This window comes from Eleutherodactylus coqui, chromosome 7 (assembly GCF_035609145.1).
Source record: "Eleutherodactylus coqui strain aEleCoq1 chromosome 7, aEleCoq1.hap1, whole genome shotgun sequence".
Classification (NCBI taxonomy): Eukaryota; Metazoa; Chordata; class Amphibia; order Anura; family Eleutherodactylidae; genus Eleutherodactylus; species Eleutherodactylus coqui.
This window is the reverse complement of record NC_089843.1, coordinates 201,790,434-201,809,721: the sequence shown is the minus strand read 5'-3', so window position 1 is coordinate 201,809,721 and position 19,288 is coordinate 201,790,434. Positions and strand designations below refer to the sequence as shown.

At 48.2% G+C, this 19,288-nt stretch overlaps 7 non-coding genes across 7 annotated transcripts; all 7 read right to left on the bottom strand.

The window, feature by feature from the left end:
* Nucleotides 1-1,461: 1,461 nt before the first annotated feature.
* LOC136573759 (U2 spliceosomal RNA) lies at nt 1,462-1,652 on the bottom strand. The gene has a single exon (XR_010785979.1). It is a non-coding gene; the product is annotated as a U2 spliceosomal RNA (small nuclear RNA).
* A 2,615-nt stretch (nt 1,653-4,267) lies between these two features.
* Nucleotides 4,268-4,458, bottom strand: LOC136573758 (U2 spliceosomal RNA). Its single transcript, XR_010785978.1, has one exon. It is a non-coding gene; the product is annotated as a U2 spliceosomal RNA (small nuclear RNA).
* A 2,603-nt stretch (nt 4,459-7,061) lies between these two features.
* Nucleotides 7,062-7,252, bottom strand: LOC136573757 (U2 spliceosomal RNA). The gene has a single exon (XR_010785977.1). It is a non-coding gene; the product is annotated as a U2 spliceosomal RNA (small nuclear RNA).
* A 2,634-nt stretch (nt 7,253-9,886) lies between these two features.
* LOC136573756 (U2 spliceosomal RNA) lies at nt 9,887-10,077 on the bottom strand. The gene has a single exon (XR_010785976.1). It is a non-coding gene; the product is annotated as a U2 spliceosomal RNA (small nuclear RNA).
* A 2,607-nt stretch (nt 10,078-12,684) lies between these two features.
* On the bottom strand, nt 12,685-12,875 carry LOC136573755 (U2 spliceosomal RNA). Its single transcript, XR_010785975.1, has one exon. It is a non-coding gene; the product is annotated as a U2 spliceosomal RNA (small nuclear RNA).
* Nucleotides 12,876-15,474: 2,599 nt separating this feature from the next.
* On the bottom strand, nt 15,475-15,665 carry LOC136573753 (U2 spliceosomal RNA). Its single transcript, XR_010785974.1, has one exon. It is a non-coding gene; the product is annotated as a U2 spliceosomal RNA (small nuclear RNA).
* Nucleotides 15,666-18,278: 2,613 nt separating this feature from the next.
* Nucleotides 18,279-18,469, bottom strand: LOC136573752 (U2 spliceosomal RNA). Its single transcript, XR_010785973.1, has one exon. It is a non-coding gene; the product is annotated as a U2 spliceosomal RNA (small nuclear RNA).
* Nucleotides 18,470-19,288: the final 819 nt, after the last annotated feature.

Below are 19,288 nucleotides of genomic sequence, written 5' to 3'. Positions count from 1 at the left end.
AAACAGGGGAATGAGGGGAGGGTAAGGGGGGGGTAGGTATCTATGACACGGGAGAAAGAAAAAATAAAACAAAAAGGGGGGGGGGGCGGGCTCCGGAATTGTTGTTTCTCTTTACGATTGTGGTTTAAACGTGTTACTCACATGTCCCTGTCTGTAACCACTTGGTAAATAGGGGTGAGCTCCGGGCATCTATCCATATCGCCCAGGTGTGATACAATTTATCATAGCCTGACGGCTCATCTGGAAGCCTCATTCTCTCCATACGCTCTATTTCGTGGATCATTGCTATTTTTAGTGGAGTGCATTTTTTATGCAGCACACAAGGGGGAGACAGCGGCCTACCAAAATCGAGTTGGCTGCTGCTGTGGCTTTCTTTTTTTAAAAAAAAGGTAGGTTCCGTTCTTCCATGGTGAGGAATAGGCAGGGAGGTTCGGTTTTTGCCAGCTGGGGAATGCTTATAGGCAAGGCCTTATCCCTGGTGGTGCGTGTAACGTCAGACCACGTTTTAGACATGCAGCAGCAGCATTCAGTCAGTGGCTGACAAACGAGCTCCATGCAAGTTTACATTAAACAGACACATTTCTTTCTTTACTGTATTGACTGCGGTCTGTAATCGAGCGGTTGAACTGTTTCTGTGTCCATGCATTGAATAAAGCAATACATCCTTGTAAAGTAGGCGTCCGTTCGTTGGAGTTCTTTGCTCCCCGAGTGTTGCTCCATCTCTAAACGTTGGCCTGGATCTTCATGGACGAATACTGCCCATCCCACGTGGAGCGTGTATCTCAGCCCGCGTGGAGTGCTGCAGTCCAATGAGGTATTCCGTGCTACATAGCAAGCCTTGGGCCTGTGTGATTGGGGGTCCGCTGCTGTCTGTCCACTCTGAAGCGCGCATCCGGGGCCGGCCGCTTTTCGACTACCAGCGACTGCAGGTCACACACACAGGCTGGTTGGAATGGCCTAGCATTATCCTGATCCGGAGGTGTAACTTGAAGCTGCGGGGCCCCAGTACAAAGTCTGGAACTGGGCCCCCAAACTATAAAGCGTCATTGATAGCATTGGTTTACAATGTGGGGAAGAGAGACTTTATGGGCCCCCTAGGGCTCCGGGCCCCCTGCACATACACCCATGACCCGAATACGTGGAGCATACAGACGCAGGCTGCCAGGATACGCTGTGCCTGCCCGATGTTTCCAACTTGGCTATTAGCGCAGCGGTAGGTACGAACTATAGAGTGCGGCTGCCATATGAACTGGTGTGTGTGTGTGTGTGTGTTTTGCTTCCAGTTGTACCTGTGCTGTGCACACTCTGGCAGACGCAGCTGCTCAGTGGATACAATGTTGCGAGCAGACGGGCTGAGTGTCAATCAAAGTGCTTGGGTGGTAGCAGCAGCCGCCGCCACAGCTGCGCTGCACCTCTTGCTCGTCGGTTTTGTTTTTCTGCTTTTGGAAACTGCTGTAGGAAAGGGGGTGCACCGGTCCTGGAGGTACTGCAATACCAGGTCAATGCGTGGAGTGGACAGAGCAAGCTCTTTTTCCAGCTCCCTGTTCTAAAAATCCATTTAATATATGGTCCCCAGATAGGGGACGTATCAGATATTAAACTGATAAGAACAGATACTACACTTGATCTTAGCCAAAAGGCCGAGAAGCGATAACCCGAAATGGGTTTCACCTGTAGCCCGGCCCGCCCAACTCCACTTCCAAGGCTTGAGGCAACACGCTCAGCCAGCACTCTGGGCGCACCCACAATGCACCCAGGCAGCTGGGAGAGCTATTAAAACTTTCCATAGCCCCGCCCCACGCCTTCTCAACCGCGCCCAGCCTCACACCCTCAGTCCTTCCTCTTGCACCGTGCTCACGCATCCTAGGCTTGCAGAGCCTGCTGCTGCTGCTACTGCAGGACTCGTCAGCTCCCTACAAAGGATGGTTAAGCCGGCGATGACACTAGAAGCAAGCACTAGTTTGTCTCTGAAGGTGCGTCGGTCGGTCGGTTGGAGGGATCTCTTCGGCCGGCCGCATTTCCAGTGGGGACGGATGGAAACTTTTAACCTAAAATAAGGGAAATTGGCTTCGGCCCCATAGGGCTTTATTGCCTTCCCCTGGGCCAGCATTAGTAGACCCTAGTAAGGAGAATATTAGAGCGGCATGGTCATCCGAAGAACTTAAAAACATACAGCAGGCCTTTTTTGCCCGCCCGCCATACATACATACATACATAACTACAGATTTTATATTTTTTTTTACATATATACATTATATATACACACACACACACACACACACACACACACACACACACACACACACACACACAATCTTAAATCTATCTTTAATCTATATCTACAAAATCTGTAATTTAGAAATAATCCATATCTATATTCTACATAATTAATAAAGATAGATAGATAGATAGATAGATAGATAGATAGATAGACTCACTCACATACATGCATACATACATACATACTGTATGCAATTGAGCCAGGTGTTTGGAAGGCTGACGATGTCACTCCTTTGTGATGTCATCAATTTAGAAGCATTAATACCGGGCTTGGCAGCCATTTCAGTCAGTCTCTGCTGCAGCTGGGAGACGGGAGATGGTCTTTATTTCCACCAAGAAGCTGCAGAACTACCGGTAACTGCATCATTTTTATTTTATTCAATATAGGTTTTATTGGTTTCATGGAGGGGGGGAAACTTTTGCCTTATCTCAAAGCAATGTAAAATTAACTTTGACAATGAAACTTAATAAATCAATTTCGAGTTGAACTATATCATGTTTGTCTGTGATATTTTATAAGGTCTACAAACAGGGGAATGAGGGGAGGGTAAGGGGGGGGTAGGTATCTATGACACGGGAGAAAGAAAAAATAAAACAAAAAGGGGGGGGGGGCGGGCTCCGGAATTGTTGTTTCTCTTTACGATTGTGGTTTAAACGTGTTACTCACATGTCCCTGTCTGTAACCACTTGGTAAATAGGGGTGAGCTCCGGGCATCTATCCATATCGCCCAGGTGTGATACAATTTATCATAGCCTGACGGCTCATCTGGAAGCCTCATTCTCTCCATACGCTCTATTTCGTGGATCATTGCTATTTTTAGTGGAGTGCATTTTTTATGCAGCACACAAGGGGGAGACAGCGGCCTACCAAAATCGAGTTGGCTGCTGCTGTGGCTTTCTTTTTTTAAAAAAAAGGTAGGTTCCGTTCTTCCATGGTGAGGAATAGGCAGGGAGGTTCGGTTTTTGCCAGCTGGGGAATGCTTATAGGCAAGGCCTTATCCCTGGTGGTGCGTGTAACGTCAGACCACGTTTTAGACATGCAGCAGCAGCATTCAGTCAGTGGCTGACAAACGAGCTCCATGCAAGTTTACATTAAACAGACACATTTCTTTCTTTACTGTATTGACTGCGGTCTGTAATCGAGCGGTTGAACTGTTTCTGTGTCCATGCATTGAATAAAGCAATACATCCTTGTAAAGTAGGCGTCCGTTCGTTGGAGTTCTTTGCTCCCCGAGTGTTGCTCCATCTCTAAACGTTGGCCTGGATCTTCATGGACGAATACTGCCCATCCCACGTGGAGCGTGTATCTCAGCCCGCGTGGAGTGCTGCAGTCCAATGAGGTATTCCGTGCTACATAGCAAGCCTTGGGCCTGTGTGATTGGGGGTCCGCTGCTGTCTGTCCACTCTGAAGCGCGCATCCGGGGCCGGCCGCTTTTCGACTACCAGCGACTGCAGGTCACACACACAGGCTGGTTGGAATGGCCTAGCATTATCCTGATCCGGAGGTGTAACTTGAAGCTGCGGGGCCCCAGTACAAAGTCTGGAACTGGGCCCCCAAACTATAAAGCGTCATTGATAGCATTGGTTTACAATGTGGGGAAGAGAGACTTTATGGGCCCCCTAGGGCTCCGGGCCCCCTGCACATACACCCATGACCCGAATACGTGGAGCATACAGACGCAGGCTGCCAGGATACGCTGTGCCTGCCCGATGTTTCCAACTTGGCTATTAGCGCAGCGGTAGGTACGAACTATAGAGTGCGGCTGCCATATGAACTGGTGTGTGTGTGTGTGTGTGTTTTGCTTCCAGTTGTACCTGTGCTGTGCACACTCTGGCAGACGCAGCTGCTCAGTGGATACAATGTTGCGAGCAGACGGGCTGAGTGTCAATCAAAGTGCTTGGGTGGTAGCAGCAGCCGCCGCCACAGCTGCGCTGCACCTCTTGCTCGTCGGTTTTGTTTTTCTGCTTTTGGAAACTGCTGTAGGAAAGGGGGTGCACCGGTCCTGGAGGTACTGCAATACCAGGTCAATGCGTGGAGTGGACAGAGCAAGCTCTTTTTCCAGCTCCCTGTTCTAAAAATCCATTTAATATATGGTCCCCAGATAGGGGACGTATCAGATATTAAACTGATAAGAACAGATACTACACTTGATCTTAGCCAAAAGGCCGAGAAGCGATAACCCGAAATGGGTTTCACCTGTAGCCCGGCCCGCCCAACTCCACTTCCAAGGCTTGAGGCAACACGCTCAGCCAGCACTCTGGGCGCACCCACAATGCACCCAGGCAGCTGGGAGAGCTATTAAAACTTTCCATAGCCCCGCCCCACGCCTTCTCAACCGCGCCCAGCCTCACACCCTCAGTCCTTCCTCTTGCACCGTGCTCACGCATCCTAGGCTTGCAGAGCCTGCTGCTGCTGCTACTGCAGGACTCGTCAGCTCCCTACAAAGGATGGTTAAGCCGGCGATGACACTAGAAGCAAGCACTAGTTTGTCTCTGAAGGTGCGTCGGTCGGTCGGTTGGAGGGATCTCTTCGGCCGGCCGCATTTCCAGTGGGGACGGATGGAAACTTTTAACCTAAAATAAGGGAAATTGGCTTCGGCCCCATAGGGCTTTATTGCCTTCCCCTGGGCCAGCATTAGTAGACCCTAGTAAGGAGAATATTAGAGCGGCATGGTCATCCGAAGAACTTAAAAACATACAGCAGGCCTTTTTTGCCCGCCCGCCATACATACATACATACATAACTACAGATTTTATATTTTTTTTTACATATATACATTATATATACACACACACACACACACACACACACACACACACACACACACACAATCTTAAATCTATCTTTAATCTATATCTACAAAATCTGTAATTTAGAAATAATCCATATCTATATTCTACATAATTAATAAAGATAGATAGATAGATAGATAGATAGATAGATAGACTCACTCACATACATGCATACATACATACATACTGTATGCAATTGAGCCAGGTGTTTGGAAGGCTGACGATGTCACTCCTTTGTGATGTCATCAATTTAGAAGCATTAATACCGGGCTTGGCAGCCATTTCAGTCAGTCTCTGCTGCAGCTGGGAGACGGGAGATGGTCTTTATTTCCACCAAGAAGCTGCAGAACTACCGGTAACTGCATCATTTTTATTTTATTCAATATAGGTTTTATTGGTTTCATGGAGGGGGGGAAACTTTTGCCTTATCTCAAAGCAATGTAAAATTAACTTTGACAATGAAACTTAATAAATCAATTTCGAGTTGAACTATATCATGTTTGTCTGTGATATTTTATAAGGTCTACAAACAGGGGAATGAGGGGAGGGTAAGGGGGGGGTAGGTATCTATGACACGGGAGAAAGAAAAAATAAAACAAAAAGGGGGGGGGGGCGGGCTCCGGAATTGTTGTTTCTCTTTACGATTGTGGTTTAAACGTGTTACTCACATGTCCCTGTCTGTAACCACTTGGTAAATAGGGGTGAGCTCCGGGCATCTATCCATATCGCCCAGGTGTGATACAATTTATCATAGCCTGACGGCTCATCTGGAAGCCTCATTCTCTCCATACGCTCTATTTCGTGGATCATTGCTATTTTTAGTGGAGTGCATTTTTTATGCAGCACACAAGGGGGAGACAGCGGCCTACCAAAATCGAGTTGGCTGCTGCTGTGGCTTTCTTTTTTTAAAAAAAAGGTAGGTTCCGTTCTTCCATGGTGAGGAATAGGCAGGGAGGTTCGGTTTTTGCCAGCTGGGGAATGCTTATAGGCAAGGCCTTATCCCTGGTGGTGCGTGTAACGTCAGACCACGTTTTAGACATGCAGCAGCAGCATTCAGTCAGTGGCTGACAAACGAGCTCCATGCAAGTTTACATTAAACAGACACATTTCTTTCTTTACTGTATTGACTGCGGTCTGTAATCGAGCGGTTGAACTGTTTCTGTGTCCATGCATTGAATAAAGCAATACATCCTTGTAAAGTAGGCGTCCGTTCGTTGGAGTTCTTTGCTCCCCGAGTGTTGCTCCATCTCTAAACGTTGGCCTGGATCTTCATGGACGAATACTGCCCATCCCACGTGGAGCGTGTATCTCAGCCCGCGTGGAGTGCTGCAGTCCAATGAGGTATTCCGTGCTACATAGCAAGCCTTGGGCCTGTGTGATTGGGGGTCCGCTGCTGTCTGTCCACTCTGAAGCGCGCATCCGGGGCCGGCCGCTTTTCGACTACCAGCGACTGCAGGTCACACACACAGGCTGGTTGGAATGGCCTAGCATTATCCTGATCCGGAGGTGTAACTTGAAGCTGCGGGGCCCCAGTACAAAGTCTGGAACTGGGCCCCCAAACTATAAAGCGTCATTGATAGCATTGGTTTACAATGTGGGGAAGAGAGACTTTATGGGCCCCCTAGGGCTCCGGGCCCCCTGCACATACACCCATGACCCGAATACGTGGAGCATACAGACGCAGGCTGCCAGGATACGCTGTGCCTGCCCGATGTTTCCAACTTGGCTATTAGCGCAGCGGTAGGTACGAACTATAGAGTGCGGCTGCCATATGAACTGGTGTGTGTGTGTGTGTGTGTTTTGCTTCCAGTTGTACCTGTGCTGTGCACACTCTGGCAGACGCAGCTGCTCAGTGGATACAATGTTGCGAGCAGACGGGCTGAGTGTCAATCAAAGTGCTTGGGTGGTAGCAGCAGCCGCCGCCACAGCTGCGCTGCACCTCTTGCTCGTCGGTTTTGTTTTTCTGCTTTTGGAAACTGCTGTAGGAAAGGGGGTGCACCGGTCCTGGAGGTACTGCAATACCAGGTCAATGCGTGGAGTGGACAGAGCAAGCTCTTTTTCCAGCTCCCTGTTCTAAAAATCCATTTAATATATGGTCCCCAGATAGGGGACGTATCAGATATTAAACTGATAAGAACAGATACTACACTTGATCTTAGCCAAAAGGCCGAGAAGCGATAACCCGAAATGGGTTTCACCTGTAGCCCGGCCCGCCCAACTCCACTTCCAAGGCTTGAGGCAACACGCTCAGCCAGCACTCTGGGCGCACCCACAATGCACCCAGGCAGCTGGGAGAGCTATTAAAACTTTCCATAGCCCCGCCCCACGCCTTCTCAACCGCGCCCAGCCTCACACCCTCAGTCCTTCCTCTTGCACCGTGCTCACGCATCCTAGGCTTGCAGAGCCTGCTGCTGCTGCTACTGCAGGACTCGTCAGCTCCCTACAAAGGATGGTTAAGCCGGCGATGACACTAGAAGCAAGCACTAGTTTGTCTCTGAAGGTGCGTCGGTCGGTCGGTTGGAGGGATCTCTTCGGCCGGCCGCATTTCCAGTGGGGACGGATGGAAACTTTTAACCTAAAATAAGGGAAATTGGCTTCGGCCCCATAGGGCTTTATTGCCTTCCCCTGGGCCAGCATTAGTAGACCCTAGTAAGGAGAATATTAGAGCGGCATGGTCATCCGAAGAACTTAAAAACATACAGCAGGCCTTTTTTGCCCGCCCGCCATACATACATACATACATAACTACAGATTTTATATTTTTTTTTACATATATACATTATATATACACACACACACACACACACACACACACACACACACACACACACACACACACACACACACACACACACACACACACACAATCTTAAATCTATCTTTAATCTATATCTACAAAATCTGTAATTTAGAAATAATCCATATCTATATTCTACATAATTAATAAAGATAGATAGATAGATAGATAGATAGATAGACTCACTCACATACATGCATACATACATACATACTGTATGCAATTGAGCCAGGTGTTTGGAAGGCTGACGATGTCACTCCTTTGTGATGTCATCAATTTAGAAGCATTAATACCGGGCTTGGCAGCCATTTCAGTCAGTCTCTGCTGCAGCTGGGAGACGGGAGATGGTCTTTATTTCCACCAAGAAGCTGCAGAACTACCGGTAACTGCATCATTTTTATTTTATTCAATATAGGTTTTATTGGTTTCATGGAGGGGGGGAAACTTTTGCCTTATCTCAAAGCAATGTAAAATTAACTTTGACAATGAAACTTAATAAATCAATTTCGAGTTGAACTATATCATGTTTGTCTGTGATATTTTATAAGGTCTACAAACAGGGGAATGAGGGGAGGGTAAGGGGGGGGTAGGTATCTATGACACGGGAGAAAGAAAAAATAAAACAAAAAGGGGGGGGGGGGCGGGCTCCGGAATTGTTGTTTCTCTTTACGATTGTGGTTTAAACGTGTTACTCACATGTCCCTGTCTGTAACCACTTGGTAAATAGGGGTGAGCTCCGGGCATCTATCCATATCGCCCAGGTGTGATACAATTTATCATAGCCTGACGGCTCATCTGGAAGCCTCATTCTCTCCATACGCTCTATTTCGTGGATCATTGCTATTTTTAGTGGAGTGCATTTTTTATGCAGCACACAAGGGGGAGACAGCGGCCTACCAAAATCGAGTTGGCTGCTGCTGTGGCTTTCTTTTTTTAAAAAAAAGGTAGGTTCCGTTCTTCCATGGTGAGGAATAGGCAGGGAGGTTCGGTTTTTGCCAGCTGGGGAATGCTTATAGGCAAGGCCTTATCCCTGGTGGTGCGTGTAACGTCAGACCACGTTTTAGACATGCAGCAGCAGCATTCAGTCAGTGGCTGACAAACGAGCTCCATGCAAGTTTACATTAAACAGACACATTTCTTTCTTTACTGTATTGACTGCGGTCTGTAATCGAGCGGTTGAACTGTTTCTGTGTCCATGCATTGAATAAAGCAATACATCCTTGTAAAGTAGACGTCCGTTCGTTGGAGTTCTTTGCTCCCCGAGTGTTGCTCCATCTCTAAACGTTGGCCTGGATCTTCATGGACGAATACTGCCCATCCCACGTGGAGCGTGTATCTCAGCCCGCGTGGAGTGCTGCAGTCCAATGAGGTATTCCGTGCTACATAGCAAGCCTTGGGCCTGTGTGATTGGGGGTCCGCTGCTGTCTGTCCACTCTGAAGCGCGCATCCGGGGCCGGCCGCTTTTCGACTACCAGCGACTGCAGGTCACACACACAGGCTGGTTGGAATGGCCTAGCATTATCCTGATCCGGAGGTGTAACTTGAAGCTGCGGGGCCCCAGTACAAAGTCTGGAACTGGGCCCCCAAACTATAAAGCGTCATTGATAGCATTGGTTTACAATGTGGGGAAGAGAGACTTTATGGGCCCCCTAGGGCTCCGGGCCCCCTGCACATACACCCATGACCCGAATACGTGGAGCATACAGACGCAGGCTGCCAGGATACGCTGTGCCTGCCCGATGTTTCCAACTTGGCTATTAGCGCAGCGGTAGGTACGAACTATAGAGTGCGGCTGCCATATGAACTGGTGTGTGTGTGTGTGTGTGTTTTGCTTCCAGTTGTACCTGTGCTGTGCACACTCTGGCAGACGCAGCTGCTCAGTGGATACAATGTTGCGAGCAGACGGGCTGAGTGTCAATCAAAGTGCTTGGGTGGTAGCAGCAGCCGCCGCCACAGCTGCGCTGCACCTCTTGCTCGTCGGTTTTGTTTTTCTGCTTTTGGAAACTGCTGTAGGAAAGGGGGTGCACCGGTCCTGGAGGTACTGCAATACCAGGTCAATGCGTGGAGTGGACAGAGCAAGCTCTTTTTCCAGCTCCCTGTTCTAAAAATCCATTTAATATATGGTCCCCAGATAGGGGACGTATCAGATATTAAACTGATAAGAACAGATACTACACTTGATCTTAGCCAAAAGGCCGAGAAGCGATAACCCGAAATGGGTTTCACCTGTAGCCCGGCCCGCCCAACTCCACTTCCAAGGCTTGAGGCAACACGCTCAGCCAGCACTCTGGGCGCACCCACAATGCACCCAGGCAGCTGGGAGAGCTATTAAAACTTTCCATAGCCCCGCCCCACGCCTTCTCAACCGCGCCCAGCCTCACACCCTCAGTCCTTCCTCTTGCACCGTGCTCACGCATCCTAGGCTTGCAGAGCCTGCTGCTGCTGCTACTGCAGGACTCGTCAGCTCCCTACAAAGGATGGTTAAGCCGGCGATGACACTAGAAGCAAGCACTAGTTTGTCTCTGAAGGTGCGTCGGTCGGTCGGTTGGAGGGATCTCTTCGGCCGGCCGCATTTCCAGTGGGGACGGATGGAAACTTTTAACCTAAAATAAGGGAAATTGGCTTCGGCCCCATAGGGCTTTATTGCCTTCCCCTGGGCCAGCATTAGTAGACCCTAGTAAGGAGAATATTAGAGCGGCATGGTCATCCGAAGAACTTAAAAACATACAGCAGGCCTTTTTTGCCCGCCCGCCATACATACATACATACATAACTACAGATTTTATATTTTTTTTTACATATATACATTATATATACACACACACACACACACACACACACACACACACACACACACACACACAATCTTAAATCTATCTTTAATCTATATCTACAAAATCTGTAATTTAGAAATAATCCATATCTATATTCTACATAATTAATAAAGATAGATAGATAGATAGATAGATAGATAGATAGACTCACTCACATACATGCATACATACATACATACTGTATGCAATTGAGCCAGGTGTTTGGAAGGCTGACGATGTCACTCCTTTGTGATGTCATCAATTTAGAAGCATTAATACCGGGCTTGGCAGCCATTTCAGTCAGTCTCTGCTGCAGCTGGGAGACGGGAGATGGTCTTTATTTCCACCAAGAAGCTGCAGAACTACCGGTAACTGCATCATTTTTATTTTATTCAATATAGGTTTTATTGGTTTCATGGAGGGGGGGAAACTTTTGCCTTATCTCAAAGCAATGTAAAATTAACTTTGACAATGAAACTTAATAAATCAATTTCGAGTTGAACTATATCATGTTTGTCTGTGATATTTTATAAGGTCTACAAACAGGGGAATGAGGGGAGGGTAAGGGGGGGGTAGGTATCTATGACACGGGAGAAAGAAAAAATAAAACAAAAAGGGGGGGGGGGCGGGCTCCGGAATTGTTGTTTCTCTTTACGATTGTGGTTTAAACGTGTTACTCACATGTCCCTGTCTGTAACCACTTGGTAAATAGGGGTGAGCTCCGGGCATCTATCCATATCGCCCAGGTGTGATACAATTTATCATAGCCTGACGGCTCATCTGGAAGCCTCATTCTCTCCATACGCTCTATTTCGTGGATCATTGCTATTTTTAGTGGAGTGCATTTTTTATGCAGCACACAAGGGGGAGACAGCGGCCTACCAAAATCGAGTTGGCTGCTGCTGTGGCTTTCTTTTTTTAAAAAAAAGGTAGGTTCCGTTCTTCCATGGTGAGGAATAGGCAGGGAGGTTCGGTTTTTGCCAGCTGGGGAATGCTTATAGGCAAGGCCTTATCCCTGGTGGTGCGTGTAACGTCAGACCACGTTTTAGACATGCAGCAGCAGCATTCAGTCAGTGGCTGACAAACGAGCTCCATGCAAGTTTACATTAAACAGACACATTTCTTTCTTTACTGTATTGACTGCGGTCTGTAATCGAGCGGTTGAACTGTTTCTGTGTCCATGCATTGAATAAAGCAATACATCCTTGTAAAGTAGGCGTCCGTTCGTTGGAGTTCTTTGCTCCCCGAGTGTTGCTCCATCTCTAAACGTTGGCCTGGATCTTCATGGACGAATACTGCCCATCCCACGTGGAGCGTGTATCTCAGCCCGCGTGGAGTGCTGCAGTCCAATGAGGTATTCCGTGCTACATAGCAAGCCTTGGGCCTGTGTGATTGGGGGTCCGCTGCTGTCTGTCCACTCTGAAGCGCGCATCCGGGGCCGGCCGCTTTTCGACTACCAGCGACTGCAGGTCACACACACAGGCTGGTTGGAATGGCCTAGCATTATCCTGATCCGGAGGTGTAACTTGAAGCTGCGGGGCCCCAGTACAAAGTCTGGAACTGGGCCCCCAAACTATAAAGCGTCATTGATAGCATTGGTTTACAATGTGGGGAAGAGAGACTTTATGGGCCCCCTAGGGCTCCGGGCCCCCTGCACATACACCCATGACCCGAATACGTGGAGCATACAGACGCAGGCTGCCAGGATACGCTGTGCCTGCCCGATGTTTCCAACTTGGCTATTAGCGCAGCGGTAGGTACGAACTATAGAGTGCGGCTGCCATATGAACTGGTGTGTGTGTGTGTGTGTGTTTTGCTTCCAGTTGTACCTGTGCTGTGCACACTCTGGCAGACGCAGCTGCTCAGTGGATACAATGTTGCGAGCAGACGGGCTGAGTGTCAATCAAAGTGCTTGGGTGGTAGCAGCAGCCGCCGCCACAGCTGCGCTGCACCTCTTGCTCGTCGGTTTTGTTTTTCTGCTTTTGGAAACTGCTGTAGGAAAGGGGGTGCACCGGTCCTGGAGGTACTGCAATACCAGGTCAATGCGTGGAGTGGACAGAGCAAGCTCTTTTTCCAGCTCCCTGTTCTAAAAATCCATTTAATATATGGTCCCCAGATAGGGGACGTATCAGATATTAAACTGATAAGAACAGATACTACACTTGATCTTAGCCAAAAGGCCGAGAAGCGATAACCCGAAATGGGTTTCACCTGTAGCCCGGCCCGCCCAACTCCACTTCCAAGGCTTGAGGCAACACGCTCAGCCAGCACTCTGGGCGCACCCACAATGCACCCAGGCAGCTGGGAGAGCTATTAAAACTTTCCATAGCCCCGCCCCACGCCTTCTCAACCGCGCCCAGCCTCACACCCTCAGTCCTTCCTCTTGCACCGTGCTCACGCATCCTAGGCTTGCAGAGCCTGCTGCTGCTGCTACTGCAGGACTCGTCAGCTCCCTACAAAGGATGGTTAAGCCGGCGATGACACTAGAAGCAAGCACTAGTTTGTCTCTGAAGGTGCGTCGGTCGGTCGGTTGGAGGGATCTCTTCGGCCGGCCGCATTTCCAGTGGGGACGGATGGAAACTTTTAACCTAAAATAAGGGAAATTGGCTTCGGCCCCATAGGGCTTTATTGCCTTCCCCTGGGCCAGCATTAGTAGACCCTAGTAAGGAGAATATTAGAGCGGCATGGTCATCCGAAGAACTTAAAAACATACAGCAGGCCTTTTTTGCCCGCCCGCCATACATACATACATACATAACTACAGATTTTATATTTTTTTTTACATATATACATTATATATACACACACACACACACACACACACACACACACACACACACAATCTTAAATCTATCTTTAATCTATATCTACAAAATCTGTAATTTAGAAATAATCCATATCTATATTCTACATAATTAATAAAGATAGATAGATAGATAGATAGATAGATAGATAGACTCACTCACATACATGCATACATACATACATACTGTATGCAATTGAGCCAGGTGTTTGGAAGGCTGACGATGTCACTCCTTTGTGATGTCATCAATTTAGAAGCATTAATACCGGGCTTGGCAGCCATTTCAGTCAGTCTCTGCTGCAGCTGGGAGACGGGAGATGGTCTTTATTTCCACCAAGAAGCTGCAGAACTACCGGTAACTGCATCATTTTTATTTTATTCAATATAGGTTTTATTGGTTTCATGGAGGGGGGGAAACTTTTGCCTTATCTCAAAGCAATGTAAAATTAACTTTGACAATGAAACTTAATAAATCAATTTCGAGTTGAACTATATCATGTTTGTCTGTGATATTTTATAAGGTCTACAAACAGGGGAATGAGGGGAGGGTAAGGGGGGGGTAGGTATCTATGACACGGGAGAAAGAAAAAATAAAACAAAAAGGGGGGGGGGGCGGGCTCCGGAATTGTTGTTTCTCTTTACGATTGTGGTTTAAACGTGTTACTCACATGTCCCTGTCTGTAACCACTTGGTAAATAGGGGTGAGCTCCGGGCATCTATCCATATCGCCCAGGTGTGATACAATTTATCATAGCCTGACGGCTCATCTGGAAGCCTCATTCTCTCCATACGCTCTATTTCGTGGATCATTGCTATTTTTAGTGGAGTGCATTTTTTATGCAGCACACAAGGGGGAGACAGCGGCCTACCAAAATCGAGTTGGCTGCTGCTGTGGCTTTCTTTTTTTAAAAAAAAGGTAGGTTCCGTTCTTCCATGGTGAGGAATAGGCAGGGAGGTTCGGTTTTTGCCAGCTGGGGAATGCTTATAGGCAAGGCCTTATCCCTGGTGGTGCGTGTAACGTCAGACCACGTTTTAGACATGCAGCAGCAGCATTCAGTCAGTGGCTGACAAACGAGCTCCATGCAAGTTTACATTAAACAGACACATTTCTTTCTTTACTGTATTGACTGCGGTCTGTAATCGAGCGGTTGAACTGTTTCTGTGTCCATGCATTGAATAAAGCAATACATCCTTGTAAAGTAGGCGTCCGTTCGTTGGAGTTCTTTGCTCCCCGAGTGTTGCTCCATCTCTAAACGTTGGCCTGGATCTTCATGGACGAATACTGCCCATCCCACGTGGAGCGTGTATCTCAGCCCGCGTGGAGTGCTGCAGTCCAATGAGGTATTCCGTGCTACATAGCAAGCCTTGGGCCTGTGTGATTGGGGGTCCGCTGCTGTCTGTCCACTCTGAAGCGCGCATCCGGGGCCGGCCGCTTTTCGACTACCAGCGACTGCAGGTCACACACACAGGCTGGTTGGAATGGCCTAGCATTATCCTGATCCGGAGGTGTAACTTGAAGCTGCGGGGCCCCAGTACAAAGTCTGGAACTGGGCCCCCAAACTATAAAGCGTCATTGATAGCATTGGTTTACAATGTGGGGAAGAGAGACTTTATGGGCCCCCTAGGGCTCCGGGCCCCCTGCACATACACCCATGACCCGAATACGTGGAGCATACAGACGCAGGCTGCCAGGATACGCTGTGCCTGCCCGATGTTTCCAACTTGGCTATTAGCGCAGCGGTAGGTACGAACTATAGAGTGCGGCTGCCATATGAACTGGTGTGTGTGTGTGTGTGTGTTTTGCTTCCAGTTGTACCTGTGCTGTGCACACTCTGGCAGACGCAGCTGCTCAGTGGATACAATGTTGCGAGCAGACGGGCTGAGTGTCAATCAAAGTGCTTGGGTGGTAGCAGCAGCCGCCGCCACAGCTGCGCTGCACCTCTTGCTCGTCGGTTTTGTTTTTCTGCTTTTGGAAACTGCTGTAGGAAAGGGGGTGCACCGGTCCTGGAGGTACTGCAATACCAGGTCAATGCGTGGAGTGGACAGAGCAAGCTCTTTTTCCAGCTCCCTGTTCTAAAAATCCATTTAATATATGGTCCCCAGATAGGGGACGTATCAGATATTAAACTGATAAGAACAGATACTACACTTGATCTTAGCCAAAAGGCCGAGAAGCGATAACCCGAAATGGGTTTCACCTGTAGCCCGGCCCGCCCAACTCCACTTCCAAGGCTTGAGGCAACACGCTCAGCCAGCACTCTGGGCGCACCCACAATGCACCCAGGCAGCTGGGAGAGCTATTAAAACTTTCCATAGCCCCGCCCCACGCCTTCTCAACCGCGCCCAGCCTCACACCCTCAGTCCTTCCTCTTGCACCGTGCTCACGCATCCTAGGCTTGCAGAGCCTGCTGCTGCTGCTACTGCAGGACTCGTCAGCTCCCTACAAAGGATGGTTAAGCCGGCGATGACACTAGAAGCAAGCACTAGTTTGTCTCTGAAGGTGCGTCGGTCGGTCGGTTGGAGGGATCTCTTCGGCCGGCCGCATTTCCAGTGGGGACGGATGGAAACTTTTAACCTAAAATAAGGGAAATTGGCTTCGGCCCCATAGGGCTTTATTGCCTTCCCCTGGGCCAGCATTAGTAGACCCTAGTAAGGAGAATATTAGAGCGGCATGGTCATCCGAAGAACTTAAAAACATACAGCAGGCCTTTTTTGCCCGCCCGCCATACATACATACATACATAACTACAGATTTTATATTTTTTTTTACATATATACATTATATATACACACACACACACACACACACACACACACACACACACACACACACACACAATCTTAAATCTATCTTTAATCTATATCTACAAAATCTGTAATTTAGAAATAATCCATATCTATATTCTACATAATTAATAAAGATAGATAGATAGATAGATAGATAGATAGATAGATAGACTCACTCACATACATGCATACATACATACATACTGTATGCAATTGAGCCAGGTGTTTGGAAGGCTGACGATGTCACTCCTTTGTGATGTCATCAATTTAGAAGCATTAATACCGGGCTTGGCAGCCATTTCAGTCAGTCTCTGCTGCAGCTGGGAGACGGGAGATGGTCTTTATTTCCACCAAGAAGCTGCAGAACTACCGGTAACTGCATCATTTTTATTTTATTCAATATAGGTTTTATTGGTTTCATGGAGGGGGGGAAACTTTTGCCTTATCTCAAAGCAATGTAAAATTAACTTTGACAATGAAACTTAATAAATCAATTTCGAGTTGAACTATATCATGTTTGTCTGTGATATTTTATAAGGTCTACAAACAGGGGAATGAGGGGAGGGTAAGGGGGGGGTAGGTATCTATGACACGGGAGAAAGAAAAAATAAAACAAAAAGGGGGGGGGGGCGGGCTCCGGAATTGTTGTTTCTCTTTACGATTGTGGTTTAAACGTGTTACTCACATGTCCCTGTCTGTAACCACTTGGTAAATAGGGGTGAGCTCCGGGCATCTATCCATATCGCCCAGGTGTGATACAATTTATCATAGCCTGACGGCTCATCTGGAAGCCTCATTCTCTCCATACGCTCTATTTCGTGGATCATTGCTATTTTTAGTGGAGTGCATTTTTTATGCAGCACACAAGGGGGAGACAGCGGCCTACCAAAATCGAGTTGGCTGCTGCTGTGGCTTTCTTTTTTTAAAAAAAAGGTAGGTTCCGTTCTTCCATGGTGAGGAATAGGCAGGGAGGTTCGGTTTTTGCCAGCTGGGGAATGCTTATAGGCAAGGCCTTATCCCTGGTGGTGCGTGTAACGTCAGACCACGTTTTAGACATGCAGCAGCAGCATTCAGTCAGTGGCTGACAAACGAGCTCCATGCAAGTTTACATTAAACAGACACATTTCTTTCTTTACTGTATTGACTGCGGTCTGTAATCGAGCGGTTGAACTGTTTCTGTGTCCATGCATTGAATAAAGCAATACATCCTTGTAAAGTAGGCGTCCGTTCGTTGGAGTTCTTTGCTCCCCGAGTGTTGCTCCATCTCTAAACGTTGGCCTGGATCTTCATGGACGAATACTGCCCATCCCACGTGGAGCGTGTATCTCAGCCCGCGTGGAGTGCTGCAGTCCAATGAGGTATTCCGTGCTACATAGCAAGCCTTGGGCCTGTGTGATTGGGGGTCCGCTGCTGTCTGTCCACTCTGAAGCGCGCATCCGGGGCCGGCCGCTTTTCGACTACCAGCGACTGCAGGTCACACACACAGGCTGGTTGGAATGGCCTAGCATTATCCTGATCCGGAGGTGTAACTTGAAGCTGCGGGGCCCCAGTACAAAGTCTGGAACTGGGCCCCCAAACTATAAAGCGTCATTGATAGCATTGGTTTACAATGTGGGGAAGAGAGACTTTATGGGCCCCCTAGGGCTCCGGGCCCCCTGCACATACACCCATGACCCGAATACGTGGAGCATACAGACGCAGGCTGCCAGGATACGCTGTGCCTGCCCGATGTTTCCAACTTGGCTATTAGCGCAGCGGTAGGTACGAACTATAGAGTGCGGCTGCCATATGAACTGGTGTGTGTGTGTGTGTGTGTTTTGCTTCCAGTTGTACCTGTGCTGTGCACACTCTGGCAGACGCAGCTGCTCAGTGGATACAATGTTGCGAGCAGACGGGCTGAGTGTCAATCAAAGTGCTTGGGTGGTAGCAGCAGCCGCCGCCACAGCTGCGCTGCACCTCTTGCTCGTCGGTTTTGTTTTTCTGCTTTTGGAAACTGCTGTAGGAAAGGGGGTGCACCGGTCCTGGAGGTACTGCAATACCAGGTCAATGCGTGGAGTGGACAGAGCAAGCTCTTTTTCCAGCTCCCTGTTCTAAAAATCCATTTAATATATGGTCCCCAGATAGGGGACGTATCAGATATTAAACTGATAAGAACAGATACTACACTTGATCTTAGCCAAAAGGCCGAGAAGCGATAACCCGAAATGGGTTTCACCTGTAGCCCGGCCCGCCCAACTCCACTTCCAAGGCTTGAGGCAACACGCTCAGCCAGCACTCTGGGCGCACCCACAATGCACCCAGGCAGCTGGGAGAGCTATTAAAACTTTCCATAGCCCCGCCCCACGCCTTCTCAACCGCGCCCAGCCTCACACCCTCAGTCCTTCCTCTTGCACCGTGCTCACGCATCCTAGGCTTGCAGAGCCTGCTGCTGCTGCTACTGCAGGACTCGTCAGCTCCCTACAAAGGATGGTTAAGCCGGCGATGACACTAGAAGCAAGCACTAGTTTGTCTCTGAAGGTGCGTCGGTCGGTCGGTTGGAGGGATCTCTTCGGCCGGCCGCATTTCCAGTGGGGACGGATGGAAACTTTTAACCTAAAATAAGGGAAATTGGCTTCGGCCCCATAGGGCTTTATTGCCTTCCCCTGGGCCAGCATTAGTAGACCCTAGTAAGGAGAATATTAGAGCGGCATGGTCATCCGAAGAACTTAAAAACATACAGCAGGCCTTTTTTGCCCGCCCGCCATACATACATACATACATAACTACAGATTTTATATTTTTTTTTACATATATACATTATATATACACACACACACACACACACACACACACACACACACACACACACACACAATCTTAAATCTATCTTTAATCTATATCTACAAAATCTGTAATTTAGAAATAATCCATATCTATATTCTACATAATTAATAAAGATAGATAGATAGATAGATAGATAGATAGATAGACTCACTCACATACATGCATACATACATACATACTGTATGCAATTGA